This window comes from Pinus tabuliformis, chromosome Q (assembly GCF_031772625.1).
Source record: "Pinus tabuliformis cultivar Carrire ecotype Pingquan chromosome Q, CPIR1, whole genome shotgun sequence".
Taxonomy (NCBI): Eukaryota; Viridiplantae; Streptophyta; class Pinopsida; order Pinales; family Pinaceae; genus Pinus; species Pinus tabuliformis.
Genome location: NC_142296.1, coordinates 1144678486 through 1144704448, shown reverse-complemented (window position 1 = coordinate 1144704448; position 25963 = coordinate 1144678486). Strand labels below are relative to the sequence as shown.

The 25963-nt window shown below is 40.4% G+C and overlaps 1 protein-coding gene across 1 annotated transcript in view; it reads left to right on the top strand.

The window, feature by feature from the left end:
• Positions 1 to 25963, top strand: part of LOC149223634 (SEC12-like protein 2) — a 106295-nt gene that overhangs the window by 76837 nt on the left and 3495 nt on the right. The gene's annotated exons all lie outside the window — the stretch shown is intronic.

Genomic DNA, 25963 nt, shown 5'->3' with positions numbered 1-25963 from the left:
CGAATTCTGAGTAGAGAAAGAAGGTGTATCTCCAGGATGTGCCAAAGGAAAGCTCAAAAGGGGACCATTCCCCTCAAGCCAAAGCAAGACCTTCGATATATTACAATTGGTTCACTCAGGCATACCTGAGGTTGGCATTAAGAGGGAGACTACTACACCACATGCTCCTGAGCAGAATGGTGTGGTGGGAAGGAAGAACTGCACGATGATGGAAGCTGTCCGGTTCATGCTACATGATCAAAGACTTCCGAAGTTTCTATGGGCTGAAACTACAAACACTGCCGTATATGTACAAAATCGATGCCCTCATTAAGCATTGGGTTCCAAGACTCCTGAAGAAAAGTTCATCGGTAAGAAACCTGATGTTTCTCATTTTAGAATTTTTGGAAGCTTTGTATCTAAGTTGCAGGAAACGTGGCCCTAGGGGGCGTTTCGCCAGGGGAAACGAAACGAAACGCGTTTCCCCGTACCGTACGGCCTGGAAACGCGTTTCCGGCCGTACGGCCACGTTTCCCGAAACGGAAACGTGGCCGTACGGCCGGAAACGCGTTTCCAGGCCGTACGACCCACGTTTCCCAAAAAAAAACATTTGTTTTTTAATTTTTTTTTTTTAATTTGTTTCTAATTTTTTTTAGGGTTTCCAGGATGTTCTAGATGTGTGTCTAAAGTTATAAAAGTGAATTTTTGCCCTAGTGTTGACATGCAGTTCATGGTAATGTTAAATTCTTAAAGTAAAAGTGATATTCTCCTTTATTTTTCATTTTCATCCTTTTACTTAAATTTTTAACATTACCATGAAATGACTCAGGATGTTTGAGAGTGGTTTCGCCCTCATTGGATTTCATATGGAGAAAGTAGAATTTTAGATCTCACTCAAAATCCAGCAGACTTATTTGTTTTTCAGGATTTCAGGATTGAGGGGGTTGCAATGTTTCCATTGGATTTTATCATGTACTAGGGTATGGAACTTCTATTTAATCAAGAGAACCAAGCCCTCTATGCAGGGGAAACTCCCAATAATCAAAATCATGTAGGGTACTAGGGTATGAAACGTGTATTTAATCAAGAGCACTAAGGTCGTTCGACTATGTAGGAGGAGACTCCCAATACAACAGTGGTCCTTCTAAAGAATGGGATGTGGATGCAGAAAATCTTGATTTGGATCTCTCTCTTGCAGCCTTATAGTCTTTATTGTACTTGCAGCCTCATATATTAATATAAATAAAGGCTGATTTTGAGATTTGGATATCTAATAAAGGTTGCTTTTGGATATTCCGATATTTTTATTTTCATTATGTGATCATTCATGAGTAAATGTGATGTAAATTAAATCTTAATGTTTAAGTGTAATAAATTATAATGTATCATTTATGCTTTATGATTGCACACACACACACACACATATATATATATATTTAAATACTATATATATATATATATTCGCGTTTCCCCGTTTCCAAAATTTGGGGAGGTCGCGTTTCGTATCGCTTCCCGTTTCGGAAACTCGTACCCGTTTCCCCGTTTCGTGCAACTTAGCTTTGTATATTTTCATGTGCCGAAAGAGAAAGAAATAAATTGGGTGCATCTGGAAAGAAAGGAATTTTTGTGGGCTATGGTGAAAATACGAAAGGCTATAGAATCTATGTAGCCGGTCAAAGGGAAGTCCTAATTAGTCATGATGTCACCTTTGATGAAGATATGGCTCTCAGCAAGGTGGACAATTTGCTGACTTTGAGTAGCTCTCCAGAAGTCGACACCAGGGAACCGAAAGAAAAGGATGATGAATCAATGCCTGATGTAGAAGAACCCATGGATCCGATTGATCCTCATCCACATGAGCCTTCCTCTTCTAGGAAGAGGCCTTCATGGCTTAGGGGGATACTTGATGATGCTGAAGGACATGCTGCACCCTGAGGAACCTTCCATCAAAGTAAGAAACTTAACAAGTATCAGGGATACCTGACCATCATGAGCACGATCATACAAAATGAGCCTTCATCATTCTCAGATATCGTCAAGCATTAACTATGGAAGGATGCTATGACCATAGAATATGAGTCTATTATGGAGAATGATGTCTGGGAAGTAGTTCCCAGACCCTAGACAAGACAATTGTTACTTCAAAATGGCTTTACAAGATAAAGCATGCAGCAAATGGAAGTATGGAAAAGTATAAGGTTCATTTTGTTGCTCGTGGTTTATCCTAGAAGGAAGGTATAGACTATGATATTTGCACCTGCTGCCAGATATACGACCATCTGCTTGATCATAGCCCTTGTTGCTTCACAAGGATGGAACCTACATCAGATGGATGTCAAGACCGCGTTCTTGCATGGTTCTATCAAAGAAGAGGTCTATGTGGAGCAACCTGAAGGATTTGAGATTTATGATTGAAAATCTCATGTATGCAGGTTGAAGAAGGCTCTCTATGGGCTGAAGCAAGCACCCCGAGCATGGTATGAGAGGATCGATAGCTACTTGATGAAGCTGGGATTCACTAAGAGTGAAGCCGATCCTAACCTTTACATTAGGGTTGAAGATGACAAGCCTCTCATACTGGTGCTGTATGTGGATGACCTCTTTCTAACAGGTGCAAACCCTCTCATTCACAAATGTAAGAGGGAGATGGCTTCTGAATTTGAAATGAAGGACCAAGGACTTGAAGTGTGGCAGAAGCCAAGGGAAATTTTCCTATCTCAAGGAAAATATGTGGTAAAGATATTGGAAAGATTCGGTATGATGGACTGCAAGCCTGTGACTACCTCGAGGATCTTAACTTTTAGAAGTTATATGGTAGTGATGTCGGACCAGACTTGGGAAATGCCTCTGAGTTTCAAAAAAACTCATTCGCATTGATGTTCTTGGTGAACCTCCATCCGAACATATGTTTTGCAGTTAGCACTGTGAGCTCATATTTGGTTGAGCCTCACTACATTGATGCCAAGAATCTTCTGAGATGTCTTCAGGACACAATCTCTCATGGATTAAGATACACTGTTGGAGATGTGAGACTACTTGGATATATTGATGTTGATTGGGCAGGCAGTGTGGTGGACCGTAAGAGCACTTCCGGGTGCTGTTTCACCTTGGGATCTGCTTCGATATCCTGGATGAGCAGGAAGCAGAAGTCGGTGGCTTTGAGCACCGCCGAAGCAGGATATATTGTTGCTAGCATGACCTCGTGTGAGGCAGTCTGGTTGCGAAAGCTCTTCAGTGAGCTGTTTGGATTTACATTGGATACCACTGTGATTCTCTAGAACAACCAGAGGTGGGATTCGATTATTGTGGAATCCCGTATTCGTTGATTGCTCCAGTAGATAGACATCATCTGGGATATGGTAAGTTGATGAGCAAGGAGGCTCCATCGCATTAAGATGATGTACAGGTTGATACACCTTGTCAAAGCCCCGAGGAAAGATCTAATCTGTGATTTTCCCAAACGACTTGGAGTCGGCAAGAAACCCTTGTACAAGGGTCCTGCATGTTGCATACATTGAGCTCTGAGGGCTTGCGGTTCCTACTGGAGCAACATATTACCACAGGGTGACTCACCCTCCCCTGGTGGTGCACACTGGAACAAGATGATTCGCTCTCTTGTGGGACAAGATGATTCGCTCTCTTGTGGAACAGGATGATTCGCTTTCCTGTGTAGCAGGATGATTAGTTCTCCTGTGAGGCCTGGATTGATGTGTTCTCCATGGCGGCCTGGATTGATGTGTTCTCCATGGCGATTGTAGCAGGATTGATGTGTTCTCCTGTGAGGACAGGATTGATTAGTTCTCCTGTTGAGGCTTCCTACCCATGCAGTCTGGGACTCATGGGAAGTACCTCTCATCTGATCAATGAGCAGGGAAATGAAGTTAGGGACCATAGTAGTACCGATGGACGCATCGTTGTATCTACCGTACTCCCTACGCTAGGATGACCTCCATTGATCTGGGATCAATGATACTGGTCTGGGACCAGTGGTAGGAGTTGTACCATACTATGACGCTGACTTTGGGTCGGTTGAGACTGGTCTGGGACCAGTGGTACATACTCCGAGACTGACTTCGTGTCAGTGCAGTACTGGTCTGGGACCAGTGAGAGTGGTACATACTATGACGCTGACTTCGGGTCGGTTGAGACTGGTCTGGGACCAGTGGTACACTCTCTGAGACTGCGATACTGGTCTGGGACCAGTGGTAGGAGTTGTACCATACTATGACGCTGACTTCGGGTGGGTTGAGACTGGTCTGGGACCAGTGGTACATACTCCAAGACTGACTTCGTGTCAGTGCAGTACTGGTCTGGGACCAGTGGTACACTCTCTGAGACTGCGATACTGGTCTGGGACCAGTGGTAGGAGTTGTACCATACTATGACGCTGACTTCGGGTCGGTTGAGACTGGTCTGGGACCAGTGGTACATACTCCGAGACTGACTTCGTGTTAGTGTAGTACTGGTCTGGGACCAGTGAGAGTGGTACATACTATGACGCTGACTTCGAGTCGGTTGAGACTGGTCTGGGACCAGTGGTACACTCTTTGAGATTGCGATACTGGTCTGGGACCAGTGGTACACTCTTTGAGATTGCGATACTGGTCTGGGACCAGTGGTAGGAGTGGTACTTACTATGAAGCTGACTTCGGGTCTGCTGAGACTGGTCTGGGACCAGTGGTACGCACTCTGAGACTGACTTTGAGTCAGTGGAGGATGATACTGGTTTAGGACCAGTGGAATTGTACTCACTATGACGCTGACTTCGGGTTGGTTGAGACTGGTCTGGGACCAGTGGTACATACTCTGAGACTGACTTTGAGTCAGTATGATACATCCTCGATCATTTCTTCTTCTTCATAATTCGGACAAAAGCAGAGCAGAACAAAACAATGCAAGAACAGAGCAAAATAGAGCAAAACAGTACTGATCAGTGCAGGGCAGAACAAGACAAAGCAGAACAGGCAGAATAAAGCAGAGCAGGGCAAGGGTCAGGCTGTACAAGGCAGTGCATTTGATGGATGAATAGTAACGACCGATAGACAAATTGCAGATGAAGTTCTCCCTAGTTGAGAGGGAGTGTTAAAATTGGCAACCAGGGCAAAACTTCATGTGGGTCATCTTATTCATGGCTGATAATATTTTTATTAGATTCCTCTCGTCGAGAGGTGTAGGATTGATATAAAGATCATCCGATCCCGATAAGTATTCATGAAGATATGAATTTATTTTGATTATGGAATTATTATCAAGCCGACCTACAACTCATGTAGGCTCAGAAGCCCAACAGTCGCATCTATTCGCCCACCAACGTTGTGTATAAGAGGACTTTTCCTCATTTGGACTCACTCATCTCATCACATCTCTCTCTCTCTCTCTACTGCGCAGAAATGAGTCTCTTCTCTACTGCGCTGAAATGGGTCTCTCTCTCACACATGTGAAGCCGGAAGCTGTTGAATTTGAAGCTGCAACTGCAGAAGTAAAGATTGACTTGCGTGGCCTAGAAGATCTCCTCTTTGGAACTGCGCTATAGGTTCATCTGAACCTCCTCTGCAAGCCGCAACTTTTGGTGGTGGAATGAAGTCAATCCGATGAACGGTTTGCAAGATATCGACTGCCCTAGTTTGAAGCCGGAAACTGCTGAAACTGAAGCTGCAACTGCAGAAGTAAAAATTGACCTGCGTGGCTTAGAAGATCTCCTCATTTGAACTACGCTGTAGGTTCATCTGAACCTCCTCTGGAAGCCGAAACTTTTGGTGGTGGAATGAAGTCAATCCGACGGTCAGTTTGTGAGATATCGTCTGCCCTAGTTTGATAATGAAGCCGCTAATGCTGATGCTGCTGATCTAGGGTTTGCTACTGCTGATATGAATCAGATTTATTGTACTATTTCTCTTTGCTGAATTATTGAAGATAAAAGAAGATTTGATCAAAGGGTTTCCCCACACATTGTGGGGTTTGTCCCTGGCTAGCCGCCACATCTTGTGTCTCTTGTCTTGGCTTGTTTTCTGTCGATCGTTTAATGTTCTATCTGCACTTTACTTTATGTTCATGTGATTGCTAATCTGTGGAATATAATAAGAAAAAGAAGTAAACTGTTATAAGCATAGAACATACCATAACTTAACAGCATGCTTGTGAAAGAGAATGCTCCAATCATGCAGATAGAGAAGTCAACTATATGACATGGGAGAAGAGGAAGAAGGAGAATTGCAATCTAGCTTTAATCGTTGGAGATAAAGAAGATGAATGGTACATAAACAATGGATGCTCAACACATATGACTAGAGATCAAAACAAATTTGTCAGCCTAAGAGAAAAAAGCAGTGGTGTTGCGTTTGGAGATAACTCTTCTATCAAGATACTTGGAAAAGGTATAAAATCTTGGAAATGAACGTATGAAAGCACAAAATGTTTTACTAGTTAAGGATTTGAAGCACAATCTTCGAAGTGTTGGCAAGATGTGTGAGTAAGGGTATAATCTCTTGTTTGATTCCTGGAAGTGCGAAATCAGAGAAGAAGACTCAAGAAGATTGGTTGCAACAACCACAAGAAGACCAAACAACATATACATTCTAGATCAAGCAGAGTGAAAGAAAATTGCAGCCAAGCAAAGGCGCCGATAACACAACAAAGAAGGAAAGGATGAGAAGACAAAAGTAGTGTTTGTTGAAATTTTGATGTTCAGTGCTGTTACAATCACTTAAATCCAAAACTTTATGCTGCAAAATAAGTTAAGTAATTGTAGATAGAACATAAACCATATGCACAATGGAAGACAACCAAGAAATCATTGAGACATAGAGAAGTTAGGTCAATGACCAAGGCAAAAGCCACAAGGGGAAAACCCAACCAGATTCTTCTTCTATTAGAAATCAATTGTTCAACAGTGATACAAAGTACAATGAGAGAATGAAGAAGTTCACCCAAATCTGAAGAAGGTCTCTGATAACAGTAGCTGATGCAAACACTAAATCACTTTGGCTCTCCAAGATCTTCTCTTGCTCTTCGTACAATGAGAGAATGAAGAAGTTCACCCAAATCTGAAGGTGGTCTCTGATAACAGTAGCTGATGCAAACACTGAATCACTTTGGCTCTCCAAGATCTTCTCTTGCTCTTCAAGACTCTTTCTCTCTTTCTCAATCTTCCTCTAGACTCTCCAATTCTCTCTTTCTCAAGTTCGAATTCTCCTTTCACAAGCACAAGTAAGTGTGTCAAGTGAGGATGACAGGCACAAATATATAGGAATAGAAAGGAGGTCGAATTCATGAGGGAGTGATTCTTACTCCTTGAGGAGGAGTTGCATATGCCAAAATAGGAGTGTAACCTATGCCATAAAGGAGAGCAGTGTAACTTATGCATTTAGGAGAGAAGTGTAACTTATGCATTAACGAGGTGTAAGAGGAATCTTTTTATGACGAGTCATTAAAGTGTGTAAGAGAGTGTAGGAGGTGCGTAAAGCATTAAAGAGAGAGAGGAATGAATCCATTAAGAGAGAGAGAGTAATATATGCATTAATTGAGGGGACTTACATATGACATGATTGAGTCTCATGATTGAGAGACTTGAATTTATTTTTGATAATAATATAATAATATCATAGAAGATAATAGTAATAATAATAATAATAATATTGATGATTAAGTTAAAAATTAAACAATTGAGATTGATTAAGGACAAGTTAAGTGAATTTCCATCATGTATATATGATTACAAATTGATGGAAGTTGATTTACTATTTTTGGAAAGTCATGGTTGCAAAGATAGACATGACTTTCTATTTTTAGAAAGCCACTTTAGAAAGGTCAGAAATGAAATTCTATTCAAGGAAATTCATCCCATAGTTATCAATTTTCAGCGACGTCATTTAGTGATGCGGAGGAATTGCTCGGACGACCAAAAGTGGTGGGAATCCGGGCAATTTTTTTTTAACAAATCTTGCTGTAGCAGTGTTGGAATCATGTTTTTGATGGTGGAAATGGATTTAGCACCATCAAAAACCTCTAGGGCACTTGAAATATTAAAGTTTGACAGTTATAACCTGGATTTACAAAAATCCTTGCCAGATTTTATCAAAATATTGCCAGGATTTCCATGATTTTCAGGGCAAAAAAACAGTCTAGACTCTAGATAGGCTACGACAGTTTTAACACTCCCTTTCAGCTAGGGAGGAATTTCTTTCGGATACAAGGATCTTTTCTATTTCTGCTTTGGAACAATGATGATACAATCTAATGAAGAAGAATTATCATAGGGGAGATACATCCATCACCCTATACACACTTGGGGGGATCCACTTGTCAACACATGACAAGGATCTCACACATGCAAGGCTCATCACTACTTGGGGGGATCCACTTGTCAACACATGACAAGGATCTCGCACATCCAAGGCTTATCATCCATGACCACCCTCTCGAGGAAGGGTCACATCTGTTAGTCCAAACTGCTCTCTAAAAACCAAGAACTTTACTTTCGGCAAAGGCTTGGTAAGAATGTTGGCAATCTGGTCATCGATCACTATATGATGAAGTCTTAGTGCTCCTCTTTGCACCATATCTCGGATATAGTGATATTTGATCTCAATGTGTTTGGACTTGTCATAGAACACGGGATTTTCAGCGAGTCGAATCCCACTCTTATTGTCACAGTAAATTATTGTAGCATCCAATACTTGCTCAAATAGCTCTCCAAAGAGCTTCCTTAGCCATACTGCCTCACAACTAGCCATGCTAGTAACAATGTATTTTGCTTCAGCCGTGCTACTGCTAAGGGCAACATACTTTTGCTTTCTGCTCATCCATGATATCATGGCAAATCCTAAGCTGAAGCAACACCTTGATGTGCTCTTTTTGTCTGTAGAGTTACCAACATCAATTTATCCATGTAGCCTTACATCTTCGATAGTATATCTCAATTCAAGATTAATGGTCCCATCCAGGTACCTCAACACATGCTTTGCAGAAACCTAGTGTGCATGACCAGGCTTAATCATGTATTGACTCAAAGTATTGACCGCAAAGCATATATCTGGTCTAGTGTTCACTAAGAACATCAATGCCCCAATTAGTTGACAGTACTCAAAAGGATTAGCCAAATTAGGTCCTGTAGCTTTACCACAAAGCTTCTTGAAATTCATTTCCATTGGAGTATTCATGGATTTACACTCAATCATGCCAAAACTTTCTAGTAGTTTGACAACATATTTTCCTCAAGAAAGGAAAATATCACTAGATTTCTGCCGTACCTCCAGGGCCAGAAAGTAGTGCATCAAACCAAGATCTTTCATTTCAAATTCAGAAGCTAACTCCCTCTTACACTAGAGAATAAGAGGTTCACTACCAGTCATAAATAAATCATCAACGTACAATACCAAAATCAAAGGCAAACCTTGGACTGTCTTGAAGTAAAGATTTGGATCCGCATTGCTTCTGGTAAAACCAAGCTTCATCAAGAAGCTATCTATGTGAGCATACCAAGCTCTTGGAGCTTGCTTCAAACCATAGAGGGCTTTCTTCAGCCTACACACGCGTTTTTGGATGATGCACTTCATAGCCTTGTGGTTGCTCCACAAATACTTCTTTTTAAGTAAGCCATGCAAAAAATCAGTCTTCACATCCATTTGGTGAAGATACCATCCTTGGCTAGCAACTAGAGCTACAATAGATCGGATGGTGGTGTAATGGGCAACAAGTGCAAAAGTTTCATCATAGTCTATTCCCTCTTTCTGAGAGAAACCTCTAGCCACAAATCTAGCTTTATATTTTTCAATACTGCCACCAACACCATGTTTAATTTTATACAACCATTTAGAAGATACAACAATTTGCCTTAGGGTCTTGGAACCACTTCCCATACATCGTTATGAATGATGGATTCATATTCTTCAGCGATTGCATATTTCCACACTTGGGCCTTTACAACTTCTTCAAAAGTGCACGGTTCAACTTGAATAATGTTGCTCATGGCTACAACATATCCTTGGAACCGGCAAGGTTTCTTGCTTTCTTTGAAAGTTCCTCTAGTGGCAGCATGTTTATCAACATCTTGAAGAGTGTCATGAAGCCATAAAGGTCTCCTTTTAGAAGGAGGATCACATGGAGGAGGATCCAAAGGATCCATGGCTCCATGGGTTCATCAACAAGATCAGTTTTAGCTTCAAGATCTTCTTGTATTTCAAATACATCATCTTGACTATCAACATTAGCATGAGAAAGAGGAGTGTCTCTTGCTTTTCCAAGAGCTGCATCTTCATCAAATGTTACATCCCTACTAAATTCTACATTTCTTTGACTAGGTACGTATATTATGTAAGCTTTAGAATTCTCACAATAACCAACAAATATACCTTTCTTACTTGAAGCTTCCAACTTGTTCCTTTTCTCTTTTGGGACATGGAAGTAGATAGGACAACCAAAGATCCTCAGGTGCCCAACTTCGGGCTTCTCGCCAGTGAATACTTCTTCAGGAGTCTTGTTGTTTAGGGCACGATGAGGAGATCTATTTTGAACATAGACAACTGTGTTCGCAACTTCTCCCCATAGAAACATTGGCAATTTCTGATCATGCAACATAGCTTTGATTGCTTCCATGATAGTTCTCTCTAATGCCTTGTCTCTCTAATGCCTTGCGGGAGGAGCCAAGGTGAAAAGTCCTCTGCTCATACAATGAGGGTGTATATATAACCAATGGGGAGGTGATGCTTCACCTTCCTTGTGACTCTTTGACTACACTCATGACTGTTCGACTTCCTATGACTTTTCGACTTTAATGACTCTTCATCTTCTGTACATGCCCTTTGGACTTCCACTTTACAATATATTTTCGAATAAGAAATTACATGATCCATAATAATGATGTGGCATATGACAACTCATGACATGACATGACATGACATTGCTGACATGGACTACTTGATGACATGGCAATGTCAAGCCACTTCTGCTGCTACTTGCTACATGTCTTCTTGAGAAGATGCTGCATGTTCTTCTCCTTCCTCCTCCTTATGACATGAAGATAAGGAGTCTTGAATGTAGTCTTGATCTTCCATCTTCTGTTATAGTCCATTGTTCCTTCGTCTTCTTGCTTGATGACCATCTTATCTCCTTAACTCCTTAGATGTTCTCCTTCTCCATCTACTTCATCATCTTGCCGTAGCATGATAAAATACCTGCATCTGCAATCCACTCATGACTTAATGACATCAGTTAGATAAATCCCTAGTCTAAGCTGCTGCATGATGAACCACTGACTAAGCTGGAATCGGGTGGCAGGCTGAGGGAGAGACTAAGTGATCGTGCAATTGCGCAGTTCAGGCAGTCACGAATCAGGCTTGAGCTATGAGACTGCACAATGCGTAGATTAGGCTGGACTGAGTAGGGAAATTGCACAGTTTTGGGACTTAGTGAGTCAGGCTAAGGGGTTTTGCATTGATTCAACCAACTGTGTAGTTTTAGAAGGCAAAGCAGACTTGGTGATTACGTAATGATACAGTTAAGGAGTTCAAAGGTTGGGCTTGAGCTCAGAGACTGCGCAATGTGCAGTTGGGGCCAGGCTGGGGGCTAAATTGTGCAATTTTGGAGGCGAAGGTCCGGGCTTGAGCACTGAAACTGTGCGGTCCGGGGAGGTAGGAACTGCATATTGCGCAGTGTCAAGGGGCAGGGTTGCAGCTTGAGGGCTGGAACTACGTAATGCGCAGTTGAGGAGGGCCAGATGTAGCTAAATTGCTGGGAAATTTATGGAATTTGGCTAAGTGTGGGATCAATGAAACTGATGTGAACAATGATATGACTTCACTGTGATCATACACTTAGAACACTTGACGATACAACAACATAGATCATCCAGGATACGTGAACACCATACTTCCCTCAGTGCGACAACTTTGCAACGAGTTACGACAAGTGCGACACTAAAGATACACTTTGTGACGACCGTGACAACACTTGTGCGACAGTGCTTAAAACTTTGGGAATGAGTGCAATGAATGTTTACATGGATGGATCAACTCATTTACACAATGGTAACCCCTTGAAACCACCAAAGCAAGCTTATACACTTTATGCAACAGCTAACATGCGAAAAGACAACATTTACTATATGAAGAGAAAAGGAGAAACGACACTTGTGATATGCGGATGAGAGTGAAAGCGACACATGCCTTAACGAAGATAACATGAAAACGACAATAATTAAAGTGAAAGCAAGCAAAAGTGACAGTTGAAAACATCGTGATTTGGGCCAAAACTGTGATGGAGGTACGACATGTGATAGATGAGGATGATAGTGCTCGACAATACGATTCCAACTCATCGAGAATTGTTCGAATCCGAGTTGTCGTTAGAGAGAAATGGATTTTTGAAGTTGACAAAGTAATTATTGGTTACCAAGTCATGTAGGCTTGGTGTAAAAGCAATCCAACAGATGGGTCTCCTCATCAATTCGTTGAGCCCTTGTATGTGTATAAAAGTGTTTTAGAGCATCCATCTTTTGGCAATACATCTCGAAGAGAGATTTGAAATTTGGAGAGACCTACCCGCAGTAGAAGAGGACTTGGGACAGCGTGTAAGGAGGCCAAGGAACAACGTGAAGGGCCTGTGTTTGAGGCCGAGTTTTTGGGCAGGAGTTCAGACTCTTTGCAGGATTGTTTTATGGGCTAAAGTAGATCCGAAAGGGCTGTTTCAAGTGTGGTCTAGTGCAGAAAGGCTGGGTAGTGAAGGTCGCAGGGCTAAAAGACAAAACATAGTTGTGTTAAGGGTTATTTGGGGTGATTTGAGGGAGGCCGTTGGCCTAAAGCAGCTGCTGTGCTAGGCCGTAGGCCATAGCCAACAACTAAGTTGTTTCTACGCGCAGTGTTGAAGGGTTAAGCCTAGATTTGGGGCAACATAGGTATGGAGAGTCTCTCCTTGGAAGATCACAACCTTAATAGACTTATATTGCTCACTGTGTGTGGGTGGAGGGCAACATTGTGTGCCCTAACCAGTGGTACAGTGACAACAAGTGCAAGAAGAGGACAACATCGTTTTGGAGAGGTGTATTGGGTCAAGTTTGTGACCAGATTGGATTAGTTTGTTGAGCAGCCTGTTGATGCCATGTGTATGACATTCTGAGGCAGTGAAGTGTCATACTAGGAGCATTATTGACAGTGATTGATTGGGTGCCTTAGAGCTGATTGGAGGGCAGCGTGTTGGATACCCAAAGTAGCCCTAGAGCAGTAGACAAGAAGGACGTTGTTGGTGAGTGATTGGGTGTAGTATTGCAACCTTATGTGTAGCTCTTTGATGGACGAAAGAGGCTACTAGAAGGCAGATTGGAGCTCGAGTATTGGCGAACCTAGAGAGTAGTTTGATGAGCCTGTGTTCATTGTAGTAGACGTGACTTGCGGTAGTGATAAGAGGCAATCCTCTTGGAGTCTCGATGTGTAGATGCCTTGATGGACTAAGGCACTACTAGTGAGCAGAACGAGAGGGAAGGACCGACAGGACAAGATACGACATAGAAGTTGCAACGACGTTTGTCATTGTATCTTGTATACCATAGACTATTGTATTATTCAGAATTTGGTTTAATATAATGAAGATTGGTGGTTGTACATTATTGTACAATCTTGTTTAAAACTGTGTATATTGTGCATATTAGATTTACTACTTTATATTTCTATTGTGCAAAGTAGTTTATGGTTGAGATTCTTGATTTGGTAGCGTCAGTGATTTTAAGGCTCTAACCTAGACCCAAGGTCATGGAAATTAAACAAGTGGCTGCCTCCACTCGCCCTGCGCTATGCTCCTCTTCATCCTGCTGGTCAGTGCAACTGCCAATTAGCTTAGACTCAAACTGAGATACTGACTGAGGCTGCATCTTGAGAGGTCTATCCTACTCTCAATCAACCACCACATCTCTACTCTGAGAACTCCTCGCCTTGCTTCTCAATGCTGCATCTGTCTCTACCTACAACTTGTAGAGATTCTTCATCCTCACACCTATCTGCGTCTTGCATCCAGAAGCTAAGTGCTGGAGGTATGCCTTAACTCTGCTGAAGACGATGTCATATTCCTTGTCCTCAAGGGTAGCTACCGAAACAAGATTCTGCCTCAATCTTGGAACATAGAGAACTTCTTTGAGATGAAGAGGATTACCTAACTCCCTCTAAAAATTGACAGTTTCAACTCCTCTAGCTGCATACTAACCATCATCTCCTAGTTCAATTTGAAACTGCATGTCCTTCTCTTTCAGGTGGCTGAAACTCTTCTTGTTCCTGGTCATGTGGAAGGATGCTCCTAAATCAATATACCATATACTGCTATCTGCTGAGCTTTCCATGCAAGCAATCATAGAGAAATCGTTCTCGAACTAGGCAGAAAATGCATGTATCTTTGCTGATGCAGCTACAAGATCTTTACTGGACTCCTTCCACTAAGGACACTTAGTGGCATAATGTCTGAACTCTTGGCAATGTAAGCACTTTATCTTCTTTAGATCCTTCTTCTTGCCCTTCTGACTGGAGTCGACCTCTCCTTGGCCCTTCTTGCTCTTAGCCTTTCTTGCTAGGGCAAGGTTCTCCTTATCCACTGTTGTAACTGATCTACCATCTCTAGTCCCTCTACGGATCTCTTCTTGAATGTAGTCAGTCCAAAACCTTTCCCAATTGGGAAAATTCTCTCTCTCACTAACAACATCCTGGAAGGCCTGCCAAGACTTGTGAACTCCAAGTAAGGCAAAACTCACAAGGTCATGATTAGATACAATCACGCCCACACCAACTAGTTCATCTTGTACTTGAGTGAACCTTGACAAACATGTGACAATGTGCTCATCCTTGCTCATGTGGATACCCCACAACCTTCCTGGTATCACTGGTACTTTGATATAGTTTTAAGATGGCATTGAACATCTCACATGCTGTCTTCTTCTCAGGGATATGAGCTACTATATGATCTCTGACCCCTTCTAGAATAAGCCTTCTTGCCTTGATATCATTCTTATTATGTTGGGCCAATTGCTGGGGATATTGAAGTGGCGCTATCGCCTGCTTGATGAACTCTCCCACCCCATTATCTTCCAACACTATCATGATCCTCCCTTTCCATGGAACAAAGTTTGATGCTGTTATGTAAAAAATTAGTTAATTTTAGGGTTATTATTTAATTTTAATTTTAATTAGACGAAAGGGTACGATCATAAGATCATGCCCTTTCCCAAAGGGTGTCCGTGGCGGTATATAAGCCATGAACCCCATTGTAATCAATCATCATCTGTAATTCATCTTATTAATAAATATTTCTATATATATTACTGTCTATCCAGAAGTTTTATGCTTCATTGGTATCAGAGCGGATTCGATCCTCTGGACAAATTCTCGTTGCATAGGTCACCACCTTGCACGCAGCCACCGTTCTCCCATCCGCACCACTGTTCCAATCCTTCTGCCCGGCAACGCTCCAGCCAACCATAGTTGGCAGCTCGTTACTCCTTTTATTACTCCTGTCCGCTAGCGTGCATCCCACCTGCGTCAACTCCTGGCGTCCACCTCACGCTGTCGCAAAAAACTCAACTTCCGTTATATATATATATAGAAAGTTAATTTAATTAATTAAAATTATTTTAATTAATTAAAAGTTATATATATATAAAAGTTAATTTAATTAATTAAATTTATTTTAATTAATTAAAAGTTAGTTATATATATATAAGTTAATTTAATTAATTAAATTTATTTTAATTAATTAAAATTTATATGTATAAAATTTATTTTAGCTAATTAAAAAAAAATAGGGAGGAAAAATATTTTAGCTGGCAAATAAATACATGCCCCCGCAAACCCGCTCAATGTCGACAATGACAATGGCGGATTTCCAAAAAAAATTGTTGGATGCAGAGCATAAGATAAATAGCAAGCTGATGAAATAAAAAATCTTCACGATACGACAAATCGAATAGAAATAAAGATGGAAAATTACCATGTTCAGACAAAAGCAGGCATTAGAGAGGTCTTAACAATGCTGAAAATTCTGTGTAAAAGGTCGAATTGTACACCCGAACAACTACTAAAAGAAGGTGAAGAGAATCAAGAACACATCTCATCAGATTCAACAAAGTCAACAGACTCTCATGAAAAAGTTGAATCCCCAAAAAAATTAGCGACACCCCACCAAGAAGCGAGTAACACAACCTTTACAAACAAGCAACTCTGGGATAACTTTACCAATCAACACCCTTTTTTCGCTCAACCATTAGCAACATACCAGCGAAGGGCAAAAGTCGAGATGCCTAAATTCGATGGAAACGAAAAAAACAATGTTGCATGGATAAATAAAGCAGAAGAATACTTTGAGATATATGACATCAATGACGATGACGAAAAGCTCAGGCATGCATCCATGAAAATGGAAGGAGAAGCATATAACTGGTATATGTGGTGGAAAAAAACAACACACGTCATTAGCTGTAGAAAATTTAAAGATGCATTCTTTAAAAGATTCCAAGCTGTAAGAGAAGAAGAGTTCTTTTCAAAACTCATCAAGTTACGACAAAAAGGAAGTGTGGACGAATACACTCAAGAATGGGAGACCTTAGTAACACGAGTACCTGGGTTATCAGAATCTCGTCTAATTCCGTCATACATCTTGGGACTCAAAACCCATTTACAAGCAGAACTTGAGATGCATGACATTACATCTATAGAAGTAGCAAGACGAAAAGCAAAAACAGCCGAAAAGAAATCCGAACCAATATTTTGGTCAAAAGCGGAAAAAACTTATGCAAGACAAAGGATACCCCAGTATGTGGACTCAAATAATACAAGATATGTTCCACCACATCGTCGTGAAGATGAAAAATCTAATGTGGAAATACAAAGGATAAAGAGGGTAAATGTAAACGCTGTGGTGAGAAATGGGACCCCAAACATAGATGTGCTAAAGGAAAAGAACCAAAGAACCTATATAATTGTGAAGCAACCAATGATTCAAACAGTGAAGATTATGACATAGAAGACACAGAAGACTCCCAGAATTCTCACCAGAATTAGATGACGGAAGTATTCCGCAAGTGTCATTATCAGCTATGACAGGTATATCACAACCTCAGACTTTAAAGTTAAAAGGACACATAAAGAAGAACAACGTAGTGGTTCTCATTGACTCGGGTAGCACACACAATTTTTTAGATGCAATCGTGGCAAGGAGACTCAATATTTTTTCATTTCCCTTACCAAACATGAAAGTGATGGTAGCTAATGGTAAGAAGATTGAAAAGGTAGGGAAATGCCATAAGGTCAATTTGCAGATTCAAGACTTTAATCTAGAGTCTCCATTCTTCACGGTACCGTTAGGAGGAGTAGATGTAGTCTTAGGTATCCAATGGCTACGAACCTAAGTTGCACGAAACGGGGAAACGGGTACGAGTTTCCGAAACGGGAAGCGATACGAAACGCGACCTCCCCAAATTTTGGAAACGGGGAAACGCGAATATATATATATATATATATATATATATATATATGGAAAATATTTAAATATATATATATGTGTGTGTGTGTGTGTGCAATCATAAAGCATAAATGATACATTATAATTTATTACACTTAAACATTAAGATTTAATTTACATCACATTTACTCATGAATGATCACATAATGAAAATAAAAATATCGGAATATCCAAAAGCAACCTTTATTAGATATCTGAATCTCAAAATCAGCCTTTATTTATATTAATATATGAGGCTGCAAGTACAATAAAGACTATAAGGCTGCAAGAGAGAGATCCAAATCAGGATTTTCTGCATCCACATCCCATTCTTTAGAAGGACCACTATTGTATTGGGAGTCTCCTCCTACATAGTCGAACGACCTTAGTGCTCTTGATTAAATACACGTTTCATACCCTAGTACCCTACATGATTTTGATTATTGGGAGTTTCCCCTGCATAGAGGGCTTGGTTCTCTTGATTAAATAGAAGTTCCATACCCTAGTACATGATAAAATCCAATGGAAACATTGCAACCCCCTCAATTCTGAAATCCTGAAAAACAAATAAGTCTGCTGGATTTTGAGTGAGATCTAAAATTCTACTTTCTCCATATGAAATCCAATGAGGGCGAAACCACTCTCAAACATCCTGAGTCATTTCATGGTAATGTTAAAAATTTAAGTAAAATGATGAAAATGAAAAATAAAGGAGAATATCACTTTTACTTTAAGAATTTAACATTACCATGAACTGCATGTCAACACTAGGGCAAAAATTCACTTTTATAACTTTAGACACACATCTAGAAAATTAAAAAACAAATTTGAAAAAAAACAAAAAATTAAAAAAAAACACAATTCAATTGGGAAACGCGGGCTGTACGGCCTGGAAACGCGTTTCCGGCCGTACGGCCACGTTTCCGTTTCGGGAAACGTGGCCGTACGGCCGGAAACGCGTTTCCAGGCCGTACGGTACGCGGAAACGCGTTTCGTTTCGTTTCCCGGGAGGAAACGACCCCTAGGGCCACGTTTCCTGCAACTTAGCTACGAACTTTAGGTACTTATGCCGCCAACCATCAAGTACAATTTATAAAATTCAAATGGGGAGGTCAGAAGTACAAACTACACGGATTCCAAGCACCCGAAAATCAAGTTGTATCATCATCTCAGATGATGAAGCTGAGTCGAAGAAGAGCACCTGCTTATGCAGTACAATGTCACCAGTTAGAAATGTTATCTGCAAATATGACCAGGGAAGAGTCACTAGAGATACAAGATATGATTCAAAAGCATGAAAAAGTATTTCAAGACCTACCTATGAAGATGCCGCCTAATAGGGAAATTGAGCATACAATAGAAGTCAAGGCAGGGTCAGACCCCATCAACATCAAGCCATACCGATATCCACATCTCCAAAAAACGGAAATTGAGAGATTAATCCAAGACCTTTTAAAGTGTGGGACCTTGATCATCTTGGAATATATAATCAAGTGGAAGGACTTGCTGAAGAAGACGTTTCTTGGGAGAATGAATCATTCTTCAACAACATCCGTTGTTACTTATGCTTTGAGGACAAAGCATTCTTTTGAGAGGAAGGCAATGTTATGTAAAAAATTAGTTAATTTTAGGGTTATTATTTAATTTGAATTTTAATTAGACAAAAGGGCACGATCATAAGATCATGCCCTTTCCCAAAGGGTGTCCGTGGCGGTATATAAGCCAGGAACCCCATTGTAATCAATCATCATTTGTAATTCATCTTATTAATAAATATTTCTATATATATTACTGTCTATCCAAAAGTTTTATGCTTCAGATGCTCCCTCTAAACAGTGATCTGCTCTCAATCCTTGGTACGCCATCCTTCTTCCCTAGAGATCTCCAACACCTGTCCACTAACAACCTTGTAATCCTTCACAAGAAGCTGTACTTAGGGCTCAAATAATTTTGCCTCCCCTATCAGTCTTGTAGTCCTTTACAAAAACTGAACTTAGGGCTCTTCTTGTAGCCCTCTAACAGTCCTCCAACTTGTACATGAGCTGCCCACTATCCAAACAATACCTCTACCAACCTAGCAAAACATCAACATGAAGGAACAAAGCATACCTTTAAGGAATGACCAGTTTCTGTCCTTAAGTGCTTCACGGTTCTGTAGCATGTACTGAAGTTTTTCGGTTTGGTTAGAGCTTCTTGTATAGCTGTACATTAGCCGTTTGTTTGCCTCCAAACATCTGCGTAGACCTCACTTAAAGCCACCCTTCCTCTTCGCTATAACTCCTGGTATCTCAGCCTCCTTTTATAGCTTCAGAATAGGTATAACATACGTACTGCCCAACACTCTTCAAGCCTCAAGGGACTCGGCCTTGCTCCAGACCTTAGAGGAAACTCGACTTAAACACAAAGATTATTGCCATGAACTCATGCCCAAAATAACCACTAAAACTCGGCCAACACTCTGCCTAGTCTCGACCATCCAATCACAGAAAATATAACACTGATTCGTCCTTTCTTCCTTTGGAAAGACTCCTCTAGGCTGTGGCTCCCTTATCTGTCCTTCGCCTTACTATATTTGCACTTGTGAATTGTGCTGGTCTTTATTCCATTCCTTGCTCTGATACCATGTAGAAAATCCACGAAAATCTACAATTGCTCTAATGAACAATCTGAAAGCTAGTTTCTTTTCATTAGGACACAAATTATCTCTACTTATTTGTAGCGAAATAGGAACATAAATAAACAATGTCACTCAATAATCAAGACAAAAAATTCTAGGGAACCCAATTGGGAAAACCCTTTGCTTGTTTGAGAAATTTATTGATAGAAGCATGAACAATAGATCTCTTATAATACAATATTTATCTCTCCCAACTTGAGTCTCCTTTCCTCTCCCTTTGGTCGATCCTGCTTGTGCATCCTCTTCCTATTCAAGGATTAGTTCCACAGGTTCGTGGTGATTAGTTGGGTTGGTATCTTAGTAACTGTAGCGTTATGGAACTTTTGGATATTATATGAACAAAAAACACAATGGTTCTCCCTGCTTGAACTAGGCTTGAAACACTTGCAAGTAGCCTAATCTTGCCTCCCTATTTCGATGTGCATAGGTTGCTCCTATTATTTAGGGAATTCTCCCAAAATGCTGGCTCAAATCCCAAGGGAAATTCCTCCTCAAATCTATGTGCAAGCTTCTCTTGCACACTCTTCCTCTCACAAGCTCACACACACAAACTTGTTCTCTCTATTGCTTTGTCTCACCAACTCGTGCTCACAAAACAATGATGTACAATGGTGCCTTCGTCCTTCTTATAAGCAAATCACATAGGCTAAATCTGGCAAGTTGTATTTTAGGAAGTCGATTTGTGATTGATGAGTTAACTAAGTGCAACTAACTCATGTAACTCTTCTCGTCTCAATTTAGAACTTGATACTCAATCACTCGTCCTTCTCCCAAATCTAACTCGCACTAGAAGACAACAAACTGAGCCTCCCACTCCTGCATATCAGTCAAACTGCTTCATGAACTGTCCTAACTTATAGGAACTCACCCTAATTTTTAGGAACTTGTCCATCCTAAGGAAAACTGCTTCTTGGTCTCTTTGACTAAGACACAAGTTAAAGAAGGACATTTCTCGCTACTATTTTCAACAATAATTACTTCTAATGATATACAATCTTACTTTAGCATATTTCAGAACACCATTAAGCAATTATACTCAAAAAATTCAACAATAGATGCAACGAAATAGTAAAGATCACAATAGAAAGGCCATGCATAATAGACACCAAAATTTTCACTTGGGAAACCCAAACTCGAGAGAAAACCAACAATCTTTTCTAGGAGAAATAGTTTAGTTCAACAAAAGTACAATATGATTTTATAGTCAAACTTGATCAAACTGATCACGTAATCCAAACAGGTTAAACTTGGTCAAATTGGCCTAAATTCGACCTCCCGCAGCTGCCCACAAATTTGGTCAACCCTAAGTCCATAGGTCGAATTTCGACCTCTTGCTGCTGTCTAGAAGTTCATTCAAACTGGCCAAAGACTGTCAAACTACACAGTCAAACTGTGTTCAAAGCTACCCATAGTATTACTTGGTCAACAAATCAAAATCTCGGTCAAACTGCAGTCAAACAAGTTGCCCAAAACTTGGTCAAACTTGCCCAGAAAATCTTGGTCAAACAACCTTAGAATTTCGGTCAATAGAGCCTCGAAAATTTGGTCAAACGGCCTCATAATTTTGGTTAATAGAGCCTCAGAAATTCGGTTAAACAACCTCATAATTTCGGTTAAACAACCTCATAATTTCGGTCAATAGAGTCTCAAAAATTCGGTCAAACAGTGGTCAACATACTCTCAAATAAGCTCAGTCAAACTTTTGTCTTCCTTCCCTTCTCCTTTGCAGGTGTGAACATTAAACAAATGTATATTTTATGATCCGAATTGGTTGCCAAATGAGGAGGTTGAATGTGTATAAATAGTGGTCAAAGGAGGTGGGTTTGACCAAGGGTCACACCCATTCGTATGGTGGGGCCAATCTGTCTTACTGGAGCCTACATGAACTCAAGATTAATAATTTTCGTTTCTTTAATTTTGGCTAACTTGAATATTGACCCTAGTCACGAAAAATCAACACTCCCTCTTGGCTAGGGAGGTATTCAACTTTGACTTTCTCAGATGTCCTCTTTGCTGAACAATTTCTCGATCCAAAGAAAAGATTGAATGAGCTAGCTATGTTAATGTATCCATCCACTTCATGTTCTTATCTAGAACCATGTGGGAAGCATCCTGCATTAGCATCATGCAAAGGATCTAGTCACCTACTAGTCAAATCCCCTTTGCAAATGGATCTAGTCACCCACTAGCCAAAAACCTTTTGGCGATATGGTCAGAATGTTCTGACTAGGGTCAACAAGACTAGTCCTGGGTCACTAGCTCAACAAGTCGTGACTTGGAGCAAGGTCAATACCTTTGACCAAAAATGGTGAAACCTTGGGCCAATTACCATTCCTACTTGCCAATTGAATGGTAAAACACTTGCCTGATGCTAAAGGCACTCACTCTACCCACTAGCCAAGTACCTCTTAGCAATATCGTTAGAACCTTCTGACTAGGGGAGCACTCCGGGCCTTGATTCCCTCCGGGCCATTCTCCCTAGCCACATTTCATGGCTTTTGGTCAATGCCCTTGACGTGTCAATGTCCTAAGCTAAGGAGAATGTCTGCCCTTGATGCTACAACATCAACACTCCCTCTAACTGAGGGAATCATTCTCAACCACTCCAAGCTTGTCCCTGACCTATACAAACTTTACCCTAGGATAGAGGCTTTGTGAGAATGTTAGCATCCTACTCGTCTGTAGGAATTTACTGGAGCCATACTGCTCCCTTCTGTACCATGCCTCGGTACTTGATCTCAATGTGCTTCAATTTGTCATCACGATCATCTCTAGCACGTGGTCAACCAATCCTACAAGCAACTTTTGAAGCCACACTACTTCACAACTCGCCAAACTAGGTGCAATATACTCAGCGTCCACAATGCTGAGTGTGATAGATGTTTGCTTCCTGCAGAACCCAAACTAAAACAACATCTTGATGTGCTCTTCTTGTCTTCTGCCCTCTCTGCTTAATCTGAATCTGTATATCCCTGCAACTGTACTTCATCAATTGAGACATATCTCAATCCATATCTAACTGTGACATGCTAGTAACTCAACACATGTTGTGCTGCATGTCTCAGCTCAACTATAGACTGACCGTCTTCCTTCACTGGATCCATCACCACAACTGCTTTCTGGTCACCCAGACTGGAGTACCCTTTGAAACAGATCCCGCTGTGGCAAACCTGGTTGTTCTCTCTGCCATTGCTGCTTCCTAGTCAATAAAGCATATTTACTGTTTGGCATGGTCCACTCATAGAAGGCATACTGCTCTTAGAGACTTCCCATCTCTGAACATCTGGTTTGACTTTCTCAATCCTATGTCATCCTCTTAGACAGTTGGTCCTTTGCTCAAATCTGAATGAGAGTCTCTCAACTTCTTCAGATTTGTCACCATGGGAGTGTCCATGGACTTGCAGTCCATCATCCCAAATCTTTTTGAAGGATCTCAATAGTATGCTTCCCTTGACCAAGGAAGTAATATATCAAACCTAGATCCTTCATCTCAAACTTGGAGGTCAACTCCCTTTGACATTGAAGCACGGCTTGACTGCTTCCTTTGTCACAAAAGCAAATCCTTTTGCCACTGCTGCTCCCTCTATCATGTGAGTCCTTTTGCTCCCGTTAGAAACAAGTCATATAATAACAAGATCAACCAAGACTCGTTAGATATCCATCAATCTGAGAATACAATGCCCAAGGTCCGTACAAAGCTTTATTCAATTTGCAAACATGAGATTCCTTCTCATGTACCTCAAAGCCATGAGGTAGTTTTATCTACACTTCATCTTCCTCAACTACTGCATTGAGGAAAGCGGTCTTTACATCCATTTGATGTTATCTTCAATCCATAACTAGCCCTTCTTCACCAAAGCTTTGATACCATGTTGATTTTCTAATGCTAATTTAGACAAGCACAATTGTCCGCCACTGATATTTACTTATAGTTATAATGATATAGAGTCTTACTTCAGCGTGTTTCAGAACATCATTAAGCAATTATACACAGAAAATTCAACAGTAAATATAATGGAAACAGAAAAGATCATAGTAGAAAGACCAAGCATAGTAGACACCAAAATTTTCTCCTGGGAAACCCAAACTCAGGAGAAAATGTAGCAATTGTTTCTAGAAGAAATAGTTCAGTTCAGCAAAAGTTCAATCTGATTTTCTAGTCAAACTTGGTCAAACTGACTGCAGAATCCACACAGTTCAAACCTGGTCAAACTGGGCTAAATTCAGTCTCCTGCAGCTGCCCACAAGTTCAGTCAACCCTGAGTCAACAGGCTGAATTTCAGCTTCCTGCTGTCCAGAAGTTTGGTCAAACTGCCAAAAGACTCGGTCAAACTGCAGTCAAAGCTGCCCAGACTTTTAGTCGGTCAACAAATCAGAATCTTAGTCAAACTGCAGTCAACCAGACTGCCCAGAACTTGGTCAAACTTTCCCAGAAAATCTTGGTCAAACAGCCTCAGAATTTTGGTCAACAGAGCCTCAGAAACTTGTTCAAACAGTGGTCAACAGACTCTCAAATGAGCTCAATCAAACTTCGGTCTTCCTTCCCTTCTCCTTTGCACGTGTGAACAGAAAACAGATGTATATTTTATGATCCGAATTGGTTGCCAAACGAGGAGGCCAAATGTGTATAAATAGTGGTCAAAGGAGGTGGGTTTGACCAAGGGTCACACCCATTCGTATGGTGGGGCTGTCTTTCGGGAGCCTACATGAACTCAAAAATAATAATTTTCTTTTCTTTAATTTTGACTGACTTGAATATCGACCTTAGTACAATCTTTCTTCTTCAAATTTGGCCTTGATAAATGCATGCTCCAAAGGAGGGGCCTTGGCTTTTTTGTTATTGCGTACTACTTGAGTCCACATATAAATTAAACCCCTTTTTGTTTATCAAATTTTGACTACTGTGGCTTTGTTGATCTCCTTATTTGATTACATCGTATTATTCCAGTTTCTAGCTTGTCTTCTTTTAAATATTCATTAGATAAATAATGCTGAAATTTCGACTACTGTGGCTTTGTTGATCTCCTTATTTGATTACATCATTTTATTCCAGTTTCTAGCTTGTCTTCTTTTAAATATTCATTAGGTAAATAATGCCATAGCACTGCTATCATTCAAAGTGCAGAGTGTAACAACTGGTATTATTTGTATGTGAGACTAATGCTCTGAATCTTTTACCAGGTTTTCAAAACTTGTTTATTCAAGAACCATAAAGTCTTCTTATAAATGACAAGGCATTAGAATACATAAGCACACAACAAACAACCAACAAACATGATTTTTGAGCATTCTGAATTTCAATAAATTTATATCTAATATATTGTGTTGTTTGGTCCTTTCAGATGGTATTAATTGCTAAGATGCAAACCTCGTTACATTAATCAGCCTTTTTTTTGTTGCCCAAGAATGTTGACTCTCAACATTTCCTCCATAAGATTTCACAATACTATTTCAAAGCTAAATAATTCGTGAATGAGTCTCTATGTAACATGACAAAATTGAAGAAATTAAAAAGTTTTACACAAGTAGAGTTGGTTCAAGCTTTTGGCTTGACAGAAATACATTATTACAAGTGAATGTGCAAACAAGAAGATTATTTAATTATTACTAAATATATCTGGCAATTGTAACAAAGGTGGCATCAATCATTGAAAAAAGGTAGTATTTTACAGAACTGCTAACTGGCAAATTCCTTTTTTAAAAACTGGTCAATAGCTAGCTAATCACGATAATAGCCCATAAAATACCCTCTAGTGCAAATCAAGGGTATATTTGAGACCTTCTAATGCCTGGAAATCATATATCATGTTTTGAGGCAGTGAAAGCAATTAGTTGTCAACA